The sequence below is a fragment of the Protopterus annectens genome, chromosome 5.part0 (genome assembly GCF_019279795.1).
Source record: "Protopterus annectens isolate FY-2018-M chromosome 5.part0, PAN1.0, whole genome shotgun sequence".
In the NCBI taxonomy this organism is placed as follows: Eukaryota; Metazoa; Chordata; order Ceratodontiformes; family Protopteridae; genus Protopterus; species Protopterus annectens.
Window position 1 is genome coordinate 995917034 of NC_056735.1, and position 16751 is coordinate 995933784.

General features: G+C 41.0%; 1 long non-coding RNA gene across 3 annotated transcripts in view; it reads right to left on the reverse strand.

Annotated features, from left to right (window-relative positions):
• Positions 1-3864: 3864 nt before the first annotated feature.
• LOC122802919 overlaps positions 3865-16751 on the reverse strand; it is a 304749-nt gene continuing 291862 nt past the window's right edge. For all 3 annotated transcript variants that reach the window (XR_006365009.1, XR_006365007.1, XR_006365008.1), the window contains exon 3: positions 3865-5733. This is a non-coding gene — a long non-coding RNA (uncharacterized LOC122802919). The remainder of the gene's footprint in view (positions 5734-16751) is intronic.

A 16751-nucleotide genomic window follows, 5' to 3' on the forward strand; every position in this document is an offset into this window, starting at 1 on the left:
AGCACAAAACAGACAACCAGTAATGTCGTGGTTTGGACCTAGGCATGGGATACAATAAGAATTTATTTATTTTATTTATTTTACATTTGTTAACCGGGATAGTCCAACTGGATATATGTCCATTTTCAGCGGAGGCCCAGGGAGAAAAGCTCCAACAAAAGCAACTAAAACATACAGAAATTCAAAAACAATGTACAAAAGTATAGGGTTGCTTGAAGAACCGTCAAAAGAATGGAAATCCTTATGAGGTATTTGCTTCCCACAAGAAATACAGTTATTAACTTTTACTGACATCGGTCTGAGGCAAGAAAAAGTTTCCCAACGGGGTACTTAGCTTTGTAGAAGACTTCGGTTCTGGATTCGGAATGAAAATCTCAGGAGTAGGCCGACCGGCACTTGCAAACTGCTTTTGCTTCGGGCACCGCGCGGCAAGAAAGACTGAAGAAAATGGCATCGGCTGCATCTTATATACCCCTGTCGCACTGATGTCAGGGAGGAGGTGACAGCAACCGATGCTGGACCAAGATTTTGGAGCTCAGGCAGGCTGGGGAACCGCCTGATGGCAGGATAACCCAAGTATAATGACTGCAGCAGTGTCACACGATGACCATCACCAATCTGGCTCTGCACCAAGAGAGTCTTCACCAGTTTCTCAACATCATCTTCTGTAAGGTTTCTGGAGCAGTGAGTGGAATATATGGATGGAGACCTGGGTCTTTCTAAGAAAGGAGAAGATTACCTGTCTGGAACCAGATCCAATGACATGGAGTACCTTGTTCTGGGTAGTAATTTGGCAGTCTGAATGTCAGGTTCAGATTGCACTGCATCCAATGAAATGGAATCGGAGAGCTGTGGACTTAATCAGATCAGACTTAGGAGGCTCTCCTTGGCAGGATCTTGAATTTTTGTCTTCTTTGTATCCAGGGTTCAGACTGGGTCCCTGTGAGACCTCTTTCTGGAAGAGTCCGAAGCGGAGGAGAAGAAAGACTGTTTCGGAGAAGAGGATTCTGTAGAATTTATTTTTGTTTTAGAGGAAGAACCCTCCGATATAGCCTCTCCAAAAGAAGAATGAAGACCTTCAAGTATCAGCTTTTTACATTAAACTAACCCATGAGGAGTAAAGCCATGACATATTGAGCAATCCTCTTGTAAAATGGATAGGACCTAAAACAAGTGTGTGGGCACTGGAAAGAAGCAGCTTGTGTCCACATTTTGTACATTTTTTAAAGCCTGCCATTTTATCTGCCATCATTAACAATATAACCAAAACAGTCAAGAAAAAAAGTGTTTTTTTTTCTTCTTTTAATAGAGAAATAAAACAAACCAAAATTCACTAGGTGGACCAGTCGAATACTGGCCTTTTGTATACCCTAATCTCTTGCTTGCTAAGATATCCACATCAGTGGATCAAACAAAATCAAAGTAAATCTGAAATGATAGGAAGGCTACATCATCCAACCCAGCAAGTTGAAAGAGGTACCAAGCAGCTAGTAACCAAAGAAAAAAATCATTAGTTGGTATCCCAGTCCTGGTAAAATTCTTCCTCGTTATTAAATGCTTCTACAGCAAAAGAAATACGAGAGTCTTCATTCTGTGTTAAAATCTTCATCTTTGTTAATTCTGGTTTGTGAGGGCAATTTTGTTACATTGAGGAATCAAGGTTGCAAGTTTACCTAGCTGATGTCTATTACAATAAGGGTGTTGCAAAGTATCCTTAATAACAATCTAGAACACTGAGTAAACATCTCAAATGGATAACCAAATCTGTGAAAAGTTAGAGGAAAATCTGACAAGGCTAGAGTTTTCACTGTGTGATTCCTTAAAAATCCTTGTATTAGAGGCTCATGGGATCATGCAAATGAACCATTTAAGGCCATCCTGTGCTTAAGATTTCACATACAATAAACAAAATCAATACACACTTTTGGTATCAAGCAGGAATGCTCCAATAGTATAGCTTAAAAAATATACAAAGTATGTAAAATATATATAAAGTAGATGCAAGACCAGCTAATGTTGAGACCAAAAACTTTAGAAAAGAAACATAAAAAGACATCATGTGTCTTGACACTGTGCTTTTACCAATGGGCTTCATCAGACCTACCTTTGAAAAAATGGAACAAGTCCAGTACACGAACACCAAACTAAAGCCTAACCAAACTGGGTCATAAATATGACTATATAATGCTAGTATCAATAAGATATTATGAAGATTATTAATCTGAGCATAACAAAACATCATTACGAAAATGAGCTAAATTCTTGAGCTTTTCTTTCAGGGGTCAGTAGGCTTGGTGGTTAATTCTTCTTATATGGACATATGGGTGTTATGTGCTTGGCAACAGCATAGTTAATGTTGTTGTATTTGAGCTCATGCAGATGTTGTGCCATCCTGGTCTTAAGCTGAAGTGTCTTACTAATGTAAAATGCATTACAGTTGTTACAGCTTACCCTATAAACACATTCGCTCTGACAACCCCAGAATTTGCTGAGAAAAGTGTTACCTGCATTTGGGCAAGTAAATCTGTCCGTATTGCTTAGGAGTTTGCAGTATCCACATTTAGGGTTGTGGCACGGGTAGGTGTCTTTTTTATTCCTGGGGAGTGGATTGTTGAGTTTACCGGTGGATTTGATGCATGTTCTCAGGTTCTTGTTTCCATGGATACTTGTACAGTGCCAATAGTACGGTTGCTGCTGATTATGGTCCAGTTATCCTTGATGCTTCTAATTGTCTGGAAATCCATAGAAAAAGTGAGGACCATTGCTGTTTCATCATGGCTGTAGTTTCCCTGTTTTTTCCTTCTTGAGCTGCCTGTGTCTGGGTAATAAGGGTTTCTGCATTTATTCTCGATGATGGGGTCAAAGACTTCTTTGAAGTTGCTTCAGTATCCTCTCTCTAGGAAGTCTCTTTTGAGCTTAATTATGTTTTTTCATGAAGATCCCAGAGTTAGACAACACAGCCTTACAGATATGAAGAGCTAGTAAAGCAAGATCTCAGTGGGAAAGCAGTGGCCAGGAGCTACTCTTCTTGTCTGGAGACAATGGCATGTACGGCTCATGGTTTGACACACTGTGGACTAGGCTTGTCACTCTTTCTCAAGCTCCTGCTGCACCTTACAAATACACACTGGACTCCAATAAAGTAATCCAATATCCTTCTAAAATAGGAGAGCTGCCTGCTTGCTTCATCCAAACTGGACAACCAATCTGGCATCTCAAGGTGCCCATGACACAGAAATCAATTTTCTCCATCAACATTCCAGCCGGTGTATCTCAACATATCTAGATTCATCAGTTGTATTTAGGTCCCAATTATCACAAATCCCAGAGATGCATTACCTCCACTAACAGAATTATTGGAAACAATGAACAGTATTCTTTTGTGAATTGCTGCAAAAAAACCTGTCCAGTCTCCTAAAATCTAAATGTTAAATTAAAAATAGCACAAGAAAAATGTAGACTTAAGTGGTACACTGCCTTTTTAGTTGGGAATATCCAAGTCCCCAAGCACAACTGACATGTACAATTCTATCTGAAAGGCAAATGGACTATTAAAGGATAAAATATCATCATCCAGACATTCACGAAATCATGGCTCTGTCAGGGCCCTTGCAGTCCCCCAGAACACTGAACCTGCATCAGTATTTAACTTTTTATCTACACACCAGAAGCAGCTTTGCTTACAGCTTCCTTAAAAGTGAATATTTAATGCACATCTATAGGTCTAAATTTATCAGCTAAACTATGGCAAAAGTAACAAAAAGTGGTAGCACGTTATTACATTATGGAAAATGAACAAGTAATGAAGAAAAAAAAATTTTGTTACTACAGGTTTCATTTCAAAAAGTCTTGGACAACAGAAAGTGCCTTAAATTCAGCTTTATTTTAAGCAGGTTCTAGCACATCACATTTTAACTTTTTTTTTTACAGTTAAAATAGTCATAAACAGAACCATTTGCTTATTTAGCTGAAAGACAAACCATTATTTTCCTTATCATCTGTAGGTATGGTATAAAGAAAGTGAGCCATAAATTCAGTGCATCTGGAGAAATTAAGTACAGACTGACTTTTATAAAGTGTTGCTATAAAAATACCCCGGGATTCAAGAATACCTACACTAAGTGTTCACAGTTCTGAGTGAAAAGACAACACAGGCATAACTCACACCTTCTTCCTCCTAATTTTAGTTGCCCTACTGATATTCTAGCAGCTTTAAATATTGACAGGGATTCATAAAGGTTACCACAAAGTGTAGTCTACATGTACACAGTGTAATCTTTCTGAGTGACTAGAAAGCACAAAAAATGTGATAAGAATATTCTAGAATACATATAAGCCTACACCATCTGTTTAAAAAATTGCCAAGATTAGAATATGGACAATGCAGAGTAATTCTGAAGGCACTACACCTCCGTGCAACTCTGCAATTGCATTGTAACCTTGACAACAAAGCTCATGGCTAACACCTAGCAAATGTAAGATAAAGAAACGGTATTACTATGCCAGTGCATAAACACATTTTAAGCAACACACAGAGAACTACAATTGTATTTTTACATGTAGGGAAATTTTAAATTTACTTCACTTTCTATTTTGTTTTCAAACACCATTGATTTGCTTTCTTTTCTTTTTTTTTTGTTTACTGTCCAATTTTCTTTTATGAATGCTCCAAGGACCTAAGCTGCTGTTGAAGACATTCTACACAATATAGTACACTCTGAAGTAGGTTTGATAAAATTATTTGTCTGATAAGGGGGCCTTTTACTGCATTACCAGACAGTTTAAGGAAGGGACTGATTTCTCAAAATGAACAGTTTACAGAAGGGCCCAATTTCTCAAAATGAACACTGATGTTTCTCTAAGGTATACCTGGACTACCTGACATCTCTGAAACTTAAATACATGTTCAAAACACAGTGCAAGGCATCTCTGAAATACATGCAACATGGTTTAGAAACAATGCATTAATTACATTTCTCTTTTGAAGGACAAAACTCGCTTATCTGTTAACTCACAAGCAACTCCATGTTCAGCATGCTCCATGTTGGTTTTTCACTCAGTTTCTTGCAGGAAACACAAATATTTATTCATGTGTAGTACTTGCTTACATAAGGTTCATGAAGTGCAACAGCTCATACAAAAAAAAAAACATCTAGTAAAAAAAAGTTAAATAATTTAAGACATTGACAAACTTTTGTGCATCTTGCTGTGAAAAACAAGAAGCAAGAAAGCCTGACTGATTTTACTTTACTGGATGTACAAACTCTAGTAATCTGTAAACTGCTACACAGTGCGGTTCAGAGATTAGCAAAGGAACATGTAGGGGCTGCCTGTTGCAAGTAAAAGAGCATCCTCACTAGCATTATGCATATACTTCCCAATTACATTATGTTAGTGTCACAGACAGAAAAAAAAAACAAAGACTGCTAGTACAAATAAAGAGGGACAGGAATAGTACACTTTAATATGGAAACTGAGTAACAAACTGAAAAATGAAAGACATGTCTGCACTTGGGGTGGGGCTAAATTGCACATTTCTCTTGCAGAGTTTAACAGAAGAATTTATAAGGACTGTTCTGTGTAGTTATATGGCTTTGCATGACAGATGTGTTCCAGAAACGATGGAGTGACCGACCATCAGTTGCTAGTCTAAAGGATGATGCATGGAGATCTGCTGTTTGTAATCTTCTGCACAGCTTCACCTGCATTTGCTTTCTCCATGGCTTCCATGATCTGCAAAACATAAAAACTTGCAGATGAAATCCAGATACGGATGCAATCACTTATGAAAAAGATGCAACTGTAAAAGCAAGTCACCTGAAGACTGACTGCTCAGTAAGTGAATGTTTATTCACAAGCATAGCCCAGTATGATAAAAGTACTTAAAATCCAATACTTTAGTAAAACCAGTATATTAGAATCATCAAAAGAAAGCACTAACTGTTGGGGGGTTGCAAATTACTTTGACCAAGAGTCCTAATTGCATTTATGTTGTTACAGCACCTGGTAATCTGTCTTTAAAAGACAACTATGGTAGGAAACTGATAAATACATGACTGTTAAGATCTTGCTATGCAGCAAAATCACTGAAATTATTATCTGTTTTACCTATTCCAAAATAACAATATGGAGGAGTCTACCACACTGATGTGTTTTCTGTTTTTCAGGCAAAGCTGTAGTTTTTCTCAATGCATTCACTAGCTCTATCACAGTCTATTGCCTTTTTTATTATTTCAGTGGAGATTTTCATTCTTCTCCACTACAAAGTTCCAGAGAGGCTGTTACTGCCTTTCCATTTGTTCTTTCACCTCCACTAACATATGATGGCAATACCCTACATTAGTGCTCTGAAAATGTCAGTTAATGCTTTTGTGCAATTTGTTTCTTTACTGTAAACTCAAATTGACAAATCAAGTATCATACACACTTTTTAACCTCAGCTTAATCCACTGCACAGTTATTTTATAACTTGTTATACTCCCAAAACCCGATGAGGCCAGCCATAATGGCATGATTTTTTTTTTTAGTTAAGCACTCTCCTTTTAAACAGCGCACTGCATCCTTAGAAATGGCATTTTCTTAACTTATTTTTCCTTCTGGCTCTTCTGTACACTCACTCAAAACTGCAGTTGTCAGGAGGAGTAATGGTAAATTATTTTTCAGTGATGTTCTCATTTGCAGTCTTTATAGTCAAATACAATTTAGTGAGCTTTTTTTTTTTCTCAGATAAACAGTACTTACAATTAAACTGCTTTAAGTAATCTAAGTGCAGGAAATATTGCTCCTAAAACTGTAATTTGACACCACACAATACCAGGGCTGTCTTGATGCCCTTTCATTCAACAGTACTTTAATATGTGGTTTTACAGCAAAGATTCGTTTTAGGAATCCAAAGAAAACAAGGCAAGAGTTGCTAATACCTTGACACTGGAAGCTTTTCTCTGACCAAAAGTCTGAAACGGATGACTAGAAGCCATGAGACAAATTACTAAAATAAAAAAAAAAAAGGAATTTCATGGAAACTCAGGAAATAATAGCATTATACAGAGAGGAAACCTCTAAACCACTCAAGATGGGTGGCAGTATAGAGGGAAAATACATTTCCGAGGTCTGAGCTCAAAAAATGTAGCTGCAGGGTAGCTGCAGGAAATGACAGACCAATACCATAGATGCAAGGACTGCTCTGTGCACAAAGCCTACCTGGGTTGCTGTCCCTGCCCTTAAACTCCTATAATGCACAAGCCTAAAAATTAATGTGCGTTTCCACCCCCTCCTACTCCCCCCACCCCCACATGAAGAAAGAACCTGCAACACTTGCCAATTGCCACAAGCAGCTTTGATTTTAACAGTTTTTAGATTATGGCTAGAACATTTTGGCTAGATCTTTTTTCATCTGCTAGTATTCCAGTCACAACTTCAACATAAGTTTTATTTCCCACATCTTTCTCAGGGTTTCATACCATGTCTTACACACAGTTATGGCATTGCTAAGTGAATGTCACTGTGGGAAGCAATAGCCCAAGAACAAAGTTTTGTGTTTAGGGCCCTCCCATGGCACTGAATACTGTCTGCATTACTACAAAGCTCTGGAAAATTACGTGCAGAGAGGCTGCAGAAAGTACGGTTGGATAAGTAAACATACCATAACAGTAGATGTTTGAATGATCACTGCTGGAGTAGCCTTAGCTATATTGGTTGTATCCTGCATAAGATACAGATGGCCAGACTCCAAAGCTTCAGGGGCACCATCCACATGCCCAAACAAGTCAGTTCCAGCTGAAATTATTCAAGATGTGCTAAGTTACAAGCCCTTCAGAGCTTCTGTATTGACAGAGAGAGGGAGACTAAAGCCCTGTAAGTTGAATGTTAGGAAAATTACATACAGATGGAGAAAAAGTGCAGCTAATGCAGCAGTAATCATTCAAACAAATCTATTCATAGGCACACAGGAGGTTATAACTAGGCTAATGGCCCTGGGGCCCTTACAAACCTAGCCAAGAGTTTATCCCCAAAAATAAACCTCAGTCAGCACCTGTTGCCCCTGTCAATGAGGGACACAGGTGGAACCCCTGGGACAAATCTGTGGATGTTCATCGTGTTTCATTGTTGCAGTCATTACTCTTGGGTTATCCTGCTGGCAGGCTACCCGCAGTCAGCCAGAATTCCAAAGTCTAGGTCCGGAGTCGGTTGCTGTCGCCTCTTCCCTGATGTCAGTGCGCTAGGGGTATAAAAGATGCAGCCGACGCCATTTTCTTCAGTCTTTCTTGCTGCACGGTGCCCGAAGCAAAAGCAGTTCGCAAGTGCCGGTTGGCAGACTCTTGAGATTTTCAAATCTGAATTTCAGAACCGAAGTCTTCATTAAAGCTAAGTACCCTGTTGGGGAAACTTTTTTCTTGCTCCAGACCGATGTCAGAAAAAGTTAACAATTGTATTTCTTGTGGGAAGCAAATACCTCAGGATTTTCACTCTTACTGTATTCCTTGCCTAGGCCCTGATCACAACGTTGCTAGCTGTCGGTTTTGTGCTAGATTCAACCAACCATCAAGTGTCTGTTCGATTTTGCATTTCATTACTTTGGCCGAAGATTTAATTATATAATGCCGGCGGAACAGCAGACAACCGGAGTTTACAAAAAACGCAAGGACAAGGACAAGGATAGGCATCCGAGGTCCAAAACAGACGACGAAGCCTCTTCTAGGCCAGTCGCTGGTTCTCAGTGAGGTGCATTCTCAGCCCCTGGCACCTGCTACCTCAGAGCCACAGGCCGCTACAGACTCCCACGTGGAGCCGACTGAGCCTCTGGAAACTCAAGGTATTGGACACTCGGAAATCAATCCCTCAGATGGGTCCGGAGTCACTGAGCAGGCATCGGCTTCTGAGGGTGTTTTCAGACCTACACAACTATATGTTAAGTCATCTTCAGCTTCAAAGACAAAGACTAAAGCAGCTCTAAAGACAAAGAAACAAGTACAGCATTCTCCTATTCAGATTTCCATACCTAAAAAACAGATGCTTAAAACGGCCGAAGACCTAATTAATTACTTTGATCAGGGGCTCCCATCCCCCTCCTGATAAGAGACCTAGGCAAGAGACATAGTATGATTCTTCTGATCAGGTATCTATTTCCTCCGATTCCTCTTCTGAACAGGATTACTCCATGCTTCCTTATGAGGATTCTGATGCTGAAGAATCCATTTCTTCAGCCTCTCCTCCTGAGGACTATTCTTTTGGGGAAACACTGCATACCATGAGGGAGCATTTCCACTGGGAGAGCCAGGATTATTCTGAGTCTAAGAAAAGGCTCAGAGACTTCCTGCTTCTTCCTCAGCACAGACCCCTTGCTATTCCACCTGTTCTAGATATTATAGATGATGTATTTTCAGAGTCCAGACTGTCCCTTGACTCTTTACCCCCTGCACCTGCTAAGCCAGACAGATACTACAGGGCCCCGGATTCTCATAAATTCTTATATAAAAACCCCGCTGCTGACCCAGAAACTATATCTCAGGGTCCCAAGGGGGTTAAAGCTTCCACTGCAAAAAACCCTGTCCCCTCTGATAGTGATTCTAGGGCTCTAGACAAATGGGGGAAAAAAGTTTACACTTCTGCCACCCTGGCTGTAAGGGCTTTAAATTGTCAATTTCATATGCTTAAATATCCGCAATATTTAATGTCACTTCTTAAACAGAAAATGTTGACTAATACTGAATGTTCAGAGAACAAGGAATTGCAGGATTTATTGCATGCAACTGAACAAGTGGGAAAGCATACTTTGCAATGTTATTATGATTCACTGGAGGCCTCTTGCAGGGCCGCTGTTACAGGTTCTGTTATTAGAAGGCATGCTTGGTTAAAGGAACAAAATCTGCCTGATCATGTTAAAGCAAAATTATTAGATGCACCATTACAGCATGATACTTTACAAATGGAGGATAAAGCAAAATCTATGCAGACAGTCAAGGATTTGTTACAGGTACAGCCACCCAGGTTTAGCAGGAACTGGCCTTCTAAAAATTGGTCCTTTCCAGAATCAGACAGACCACAAAGAGGCAGATACAGGGGTCCCAGAGGCAGATCTCAGCCCCAAGGCTCATACAGGCCTAAACAATGGGGTGCTCCTACCTCCAAAAGTGGAGAAGACAAATCACAGCCTTACAGGAAACAGTCCCAATGACTTTTCCTCTACCAGTTCCAAGCAGTTTTCTTTTGACAGCCCCCTTAGGGGGAAAACTAGCACTTTTTTCATCAAATTGACAAATGGTTACCCAAGACAAACGGGTTCTGAACATAGTGTCCCAAGGCTACAGGTTCCATTTTCACACCCTACCAAGGTAAAAGGGCATGCCAGACCTGCCACACAATCAATGGGCAGAGGCACAAAAACAAATTACAGCCCTCATGGACATGAGGGCCATTCAGCAAGTACTACAACAAGAGCAGGGGCAAAGATTTTACTCCAGACTTTTTCTAGTACCCAGGAAGGACAAAACCTGGAGACCAATTCTGGACCTGTCTATATTAAATACATTTCTGGAAGTTCAAAAATTCAAGATGTTGACTCTTCAGCAGCTACTGCCCATGCTGGGCAAGAGAGCTTGGCTTGTAACTTTGGACCTAAAAGAGGCATACCTGCATGTCCCAATCAGACAATCTCGCAGAAGATACCTCAAGTTCATAGCTGGCTCAATGCATTACCAATTCTCTGCACTGCCCTTTGGCTTATCCACTGCGGCCAGGGTCTTTACAAAATGCCTGGCACCAGTAATTGCGTTTTGCAGACAAAAAGGAATTCAAATATATCCCTACTTGGACGACTGCCTAATTCAAGCAGAGAACAAAGACACTCTTCTAAAACATCTGGTGTTTGTAAAAAGATTACTAACTGGCCTAGGGTACACAGTAAACGAAAAGAAATCAAAACTAGCACCCTCTCAAGAGATCATATTCCTGGGTGCAAGTTTAAATACAACTGCCCAGATGGCTTATCTCACACCAGACAAGCAAAAACTACTGACTACTTACTTCAAGAAATTGGCAACAAAAACCCACTTATCTGCAAGGAAAATCCTGCAGGCCTTGGGATTCATGGCATCCTGCATTCTACTCATGGCCGGCCCGGCCTTAGGCATAGGCCAACTAGGCGGCCGCCTAGTGCGCTGCTGTAGCAGGGCGCTTTTCCAGTATTTATTTGGTGTAGGTAGACCAGATTGGGGGCACCTGGGTGGTGTGGGGGGGGCACTGTGGCGCCCTTTTGCCTAGGGCACCAGCTGACCTAAGGCCGCTGCTGATTCTACTAATTCCATATGCCAGACTGCATATGAGGAAACTACAATGGTATCTGAAAAGTATTTGGACTCAGCATTGCCACAGCCTGGAGACAGTAATTGCAGTCATTCCCTGCCTACAACAGGAGTCTCGATGGTGGGCAGAAGCCTGTCACCACAACAAGGGTCTGCCATTCAGTTTACCCACAGCCAGACAGACACAGACAACGGATGCATCAGATTATGCCTGGGGGGCCCATATATCAGGAAAATGTATTCAGGGCACATGGCCTGCAAACCAGATGCATCTTCACATCAATCAAAAAGAGATGCTAGCTGTTCAAAATGCCCTGACAGCTTTCAAGGACCTGCTTCATCCAGGACAATTACTGATAAAGACAGACAACACTACGGTCATGTGGTACATAAACAAGCAAGGAGGTACTCATTCCTACCCCCTCTGCAGACAAGCAGTGACCTTATGGGACACATCATTGGCTTTCAAGTTCACCTGCAAGCACAATTCCTGCCAGGAAAAACAAATACTCTGGCAGATGAACTAAGCAGAAACCTCATGGATCCCCACAAATGGAAACTGGATCCACAAGTCTTCAGGATGATAAGGAAATGGGGATGCCCAGACATAGATCTATTTGCCTCCCCTCACAACTGTCAATTGCAGAGATTTTGCACAAGGACTTATCACAAGCAAGCATGGAAAGTGGACGCCCTATCATTCAGCTGGAAAAATCTAACAGTATATGCTTTTCCCCCTCTGCCTCTCCTTCCCAGAGTACTCCTAAAGGTCAGACAAGAGAAGCCAAAAATGATTCTGATGCACCAGACTGGCCACACCAGCACTGGTACCCAATCCTAAAGAGCTTGTCAAGGTCCAGCATGGATATTGCCTCAAACTTCTCACTTGCTGACCCAACAAAACAATCAGATCCTGCACAGCCAACTCAGGACCTTAAATCTGGCAGCATGGCAGATAATGTAGCCATTCAGAAAACTCAGATGTTATGGATGTTATCTTGGAGGCCCAGTACCAGAAAATCTTATGCAGAAAAATGGAAGAGATTCTGTGCTTAGAATCAGGAATAAGGCATTGACACGTCTGTACCAAATATTCCTCAGGATTTTACAATACCCAACTGAGATGCTGAACAAAGGCCTTTAAGATTCATGCCTCTGCCATTTCTGCACATTACAATACGGAACCACCTATCTTTTCTCATCCTTTAATAAGGCAGTAACCTCAGAGGGGCCAAAAACATTAGGCCTCCAAGGAGAGCACCAATTCCGGCCTGGGACCTCAGTTATGTTTTGGAAAAACTCACACTGCCTCCTTTCGAGCCAGCATCAACAGCAGATATTAAATTCTTATCCTGGAAAACAGCTCTCCTCCTAGCTATAACCTCTGCAAGGCGAGTCTCAGAGTTACAAGCACTCATGGCTGTGGAACCTTTAATCATTTTTCATCCAGACAGGGTTTCTCTGAGGACAAACCCTACATTTATGCCTAAGGTGGTGTCCAGTGTGGCCCTCAATCAAACCATTCACTTGCCTATCTTTTACCCAAATCCACCGAACAAGGGTGAGAAAATTCTGCACTCTTTGGACACACACAGGCAGTTATGCTTCTACTTGGACAGAACTAAAGCTTTCAGAAAGACTGAGCAACTTTTAGTGTCATATGCTGCAGGATCACAAGGAAAGGCCATCTCAAAAACAGACCATTTCAAAACGGATAGGGTCATTGCATCCGTTTCTGCTATTCTCAACATGGCAAATCAGTGCCTAAGGGCATTAGGCCTCATTCCACCAGAGCAGCAGCCACTTCAGCAGCCTTCCTTAGAGGATTACCAACCAAAGAAATCTTAGAGGCTGCAACTTGGAGTTCAGTGCACACCTTTACAAAGCACCATCACTATGTTCGAGTGTATTCACTGTTGCAGTCTAGGTTACCATCCCCCTTCTCTTTGCTGGGACTTATCTGCACTTCTCTATCCTATACAACCTTTTTGGTGTATTTGCTTGTAGATGAAGGAAACGTTATTTTTGTGCATGCATTTCTTATTGGTGTATTTTTCAGCCTACCTATTTGGGGCACCTGACATCTGGGGCAAGAAAAACTGAAGAAAATGGCATCGGCTACATCTTTTATACCCCTGGCTCACTGACGTCAGGGAAGAGGCAACAGCAACCGACGCCGGACCTAGACTTTGGAATTCTGGCCAACTGCGGGTAGCCTGCCAGCAGGATAACCCAAGAGTAATGACTGCAACAGTGAATACACTCGAACATCTACATTTATGGTAGGTACACAACTGTACTTTTCCCATCCACTCAAGGTTGCGCTTGAAGAGGGTCAGCGAGGTGCTCTGTTTGACATGTACAGGAGATGGAGAAGCCTCTGGGAGACAAACCTGTCTCTCCAGAGAGAATCCATGGCCCCCAACACCTGCCTATGCTGACTAGCTAAAATCACTATCACTCTTTTCGGTACAAATTGCTCAGGGGTGATCTGTGTCTCACCTACAAGGCAATCTCGGACCCTGCCCTACTAGAGATGCTCCATATGTATAAGTCTAACTCCTCATACATTACCTGCTTGAAAGGCCTGAATCTAATATGCGACATCAACAAAACTCAATTATTGGTCTAATTTGGGAAGAATATTAATAACTTTCTTTTTTCTGGATGCAATCCCTTTACTTATGAGATGAACCAAGTAAAAAGGATTTTCTGACCACTGCCACTACACAAAGGTCGAATGTAAGGTTATCAACCTGAGTGCCCAGGTCTCTCACCACAGGTTGTGCGCTTAGGGGGTTGCCGTTGATGTGGTAATCAGTAGGGGCCGTGTTTTTGCCGAATGGTACGATACATTTTTTTGCTTTTAGCTTGAGGCCATGACTTTGGCACTAGTCATTAGTTGCTGTGAGACCCTCTTGCAGTATGTTATCATTTGGGGAGTCAATGACAGCACCCAACTTACAGTTTTCTGCAAACTTGGTCAGCCACAGGCCTTTCGTCTTGGCCTGGATCTTCAAGAAGTAGATGCCCAGTGTGTCATGCTGGCAAACCAGTCTGGAGGTGTGCCTGTCCTTAATAAAGACAGACTCCACCACCCTTAGTTTTCCTGACCTCATTTTGGGGTTGGAATGTGTGGAATGAGGTACAGCCTGGTAAGGCAAGGGTGCTCTCCGCAGCCCTGAACCAAGTTTTCATTACCGCACAAACACTGGTAACTTCTAGTGCAGGAAGAGCCTCCAGTGAGTGTATTTTCAGGTTAAGGCTCCTAGTGTTAAGCAGCATGACCTTCAATTTGCTTTCTGACAGATCTTTTATGTTCGAAGATTTGTCTTTGGGACATTGCCTAAAAAAGGGACAATGGGGAAGGAGAGAGCCTTGGCCAGGATCCAAAAACCCAGTGGTGACAGAGGAGGCCATCTCTGGCAATGTATCAAGTATGAGAAGTTTACTTATATGACAAATATGTTCATCATTAAGACCACTGCTTGGCTATTTTGATAGATTACCATGGCTTAGACAGACTGGGAGGAGAAAGAATGGGGATCCAGAAGCTCCTGGAGAATGGTCCCAACTAATCTTGTCCTAGACGTGGAGAAGAAGGAATCAAGTTTATACTGCTTTGTAAGAGTATGTGCATAAGAGGACCAAGTTGCTGCCTCTAGAATAATTTGAGAGTCCAACCCTTTTCAAAAAAGCCATAGATGAAGCCAAGTCTCTGGTAGAATGAGCATTCACCTTGCCTGGAATTGCCTTGTGATGGGTATAACAAAAATATCATGAGATAACCACTTGGAAATTTGCTTTGACGTGTTGACCTTTTTCCTACCATCATAAAAACAAGCAACTGATCAGAGCTTCTAAAAGATTTTGTTCTTTCAGGATAGTACCAAAGTTGTCTGTGAATATCAGAGGCCTCTAGTATCCTTTCTTCCTCATGTTTAGGATCCGGAAAGATAGGTATATGGATAGCTTGTCTCAAAGTGAACTAAGATAACCATTGCAGGCAAAAATGAAGAATTCGTTTTCAAGGAAACCCAATATTTGCGAAAACTGAAAAGCTTGCAACTCAAGATACTCTTCTTGTAAAGGTCAGAGCAGCTGGTAACTGTTTTCCATGTTAAGAACTTCAAGTCAGTCTGATGAGTTGGATCAGATGGGGCAAGAGTTAGTTTCTCTAACACAAAATTAAAATTCTAAAAGAGAAGCCACCTGTTTTCTACAGGCTTTGTATGCAACACCTCTCTCAAAAAAACATTTTCACATGAGATTGGATTGAAAGAGGGGAGATCCATGGCAGGAATGAACCTTGATGGAAGAGTAAAACATGCCAAGGGATAGTGATGCAATCAAATAGAGAACCAGAGATTCCAGCCCTGTAAGGGAGCTCATTCCTGTTTTGGCACCAACTAGAAAATGTTTTCCTATTTATTAAAGTAAACCAAAATTTACACAAGTTTTTCATCCTTTAATACCCACTGCAGATCCTCAGAAAGCAGGGGCCTAAATGTTAAGATTCTATCATCTATGCAGTGATCAGCAGTTGTTTGGGACTGTCTTATGCAAGTACGCCCAGTTTGTGAGGCAGCTTGTGAAATACCACTGCTGCCAGAAGGGTGTCACCACAATGATCTTTGAAAAGTCCTTCAGAATGACCTTTTTTTTTTTTTTTTTTAAAGAAACATCCTGGATATTAATGGAAAAGTACACATGAGCATTCCTGTCCAAGAAAAAAAAAAAAGCAATCAGTCTTCCAGGCCTTCAAGCATGGAGTCCTACAGCAAAAGAATTTCACCACCTGACTGTTGTGACAGGAGTGACAAGATCCATCTCAGGTGTTCCCTACAGTTGGATCAATTCCTGGGAAGACCCCCCCCCCCCGATTCAATTTCCATTCAGTAGGGTCTGTTTTGGTTCTGCTCAACTTATCTGACACGCAGTTTTGCTCCGACAGCATTGCAAGATGCCTGCAGAGTGCAATTGTACTGAAAATGCTGTATCCCAGGATAGAATGGCTAGTCTGCACAGAGGGTAGGATCTGGTTCTCCTGTTTTATGTACATCCAAGAAAAAATTACATGAGCTCAATGCCAAACACTATTTTAATGAGTAAAATAATAAAACACAACAAAGCTTTCAAGTTACTCTTTCTCAATGCAATTACACATCTCATTATCTTCAAAGTGTTTAAATATTTACACCAGCCAGCCACACATGCTCTTAAAATCACATGTGTTAAGTAGCTAGATGCAATTAAAATTAAACACCATAGTAAAATGAACATGCACACATAAAAAAAAAAAAACGGGACCAAATAAAAATAAACTTGTAATAAAATCCAAATATAAAAATTTATTATATATATGTATTACTAATAACTATACTATTATACTAAATATTATGATAAACATAACACAACTTGCATACATATTGATGTCTGTTTTTCTATATG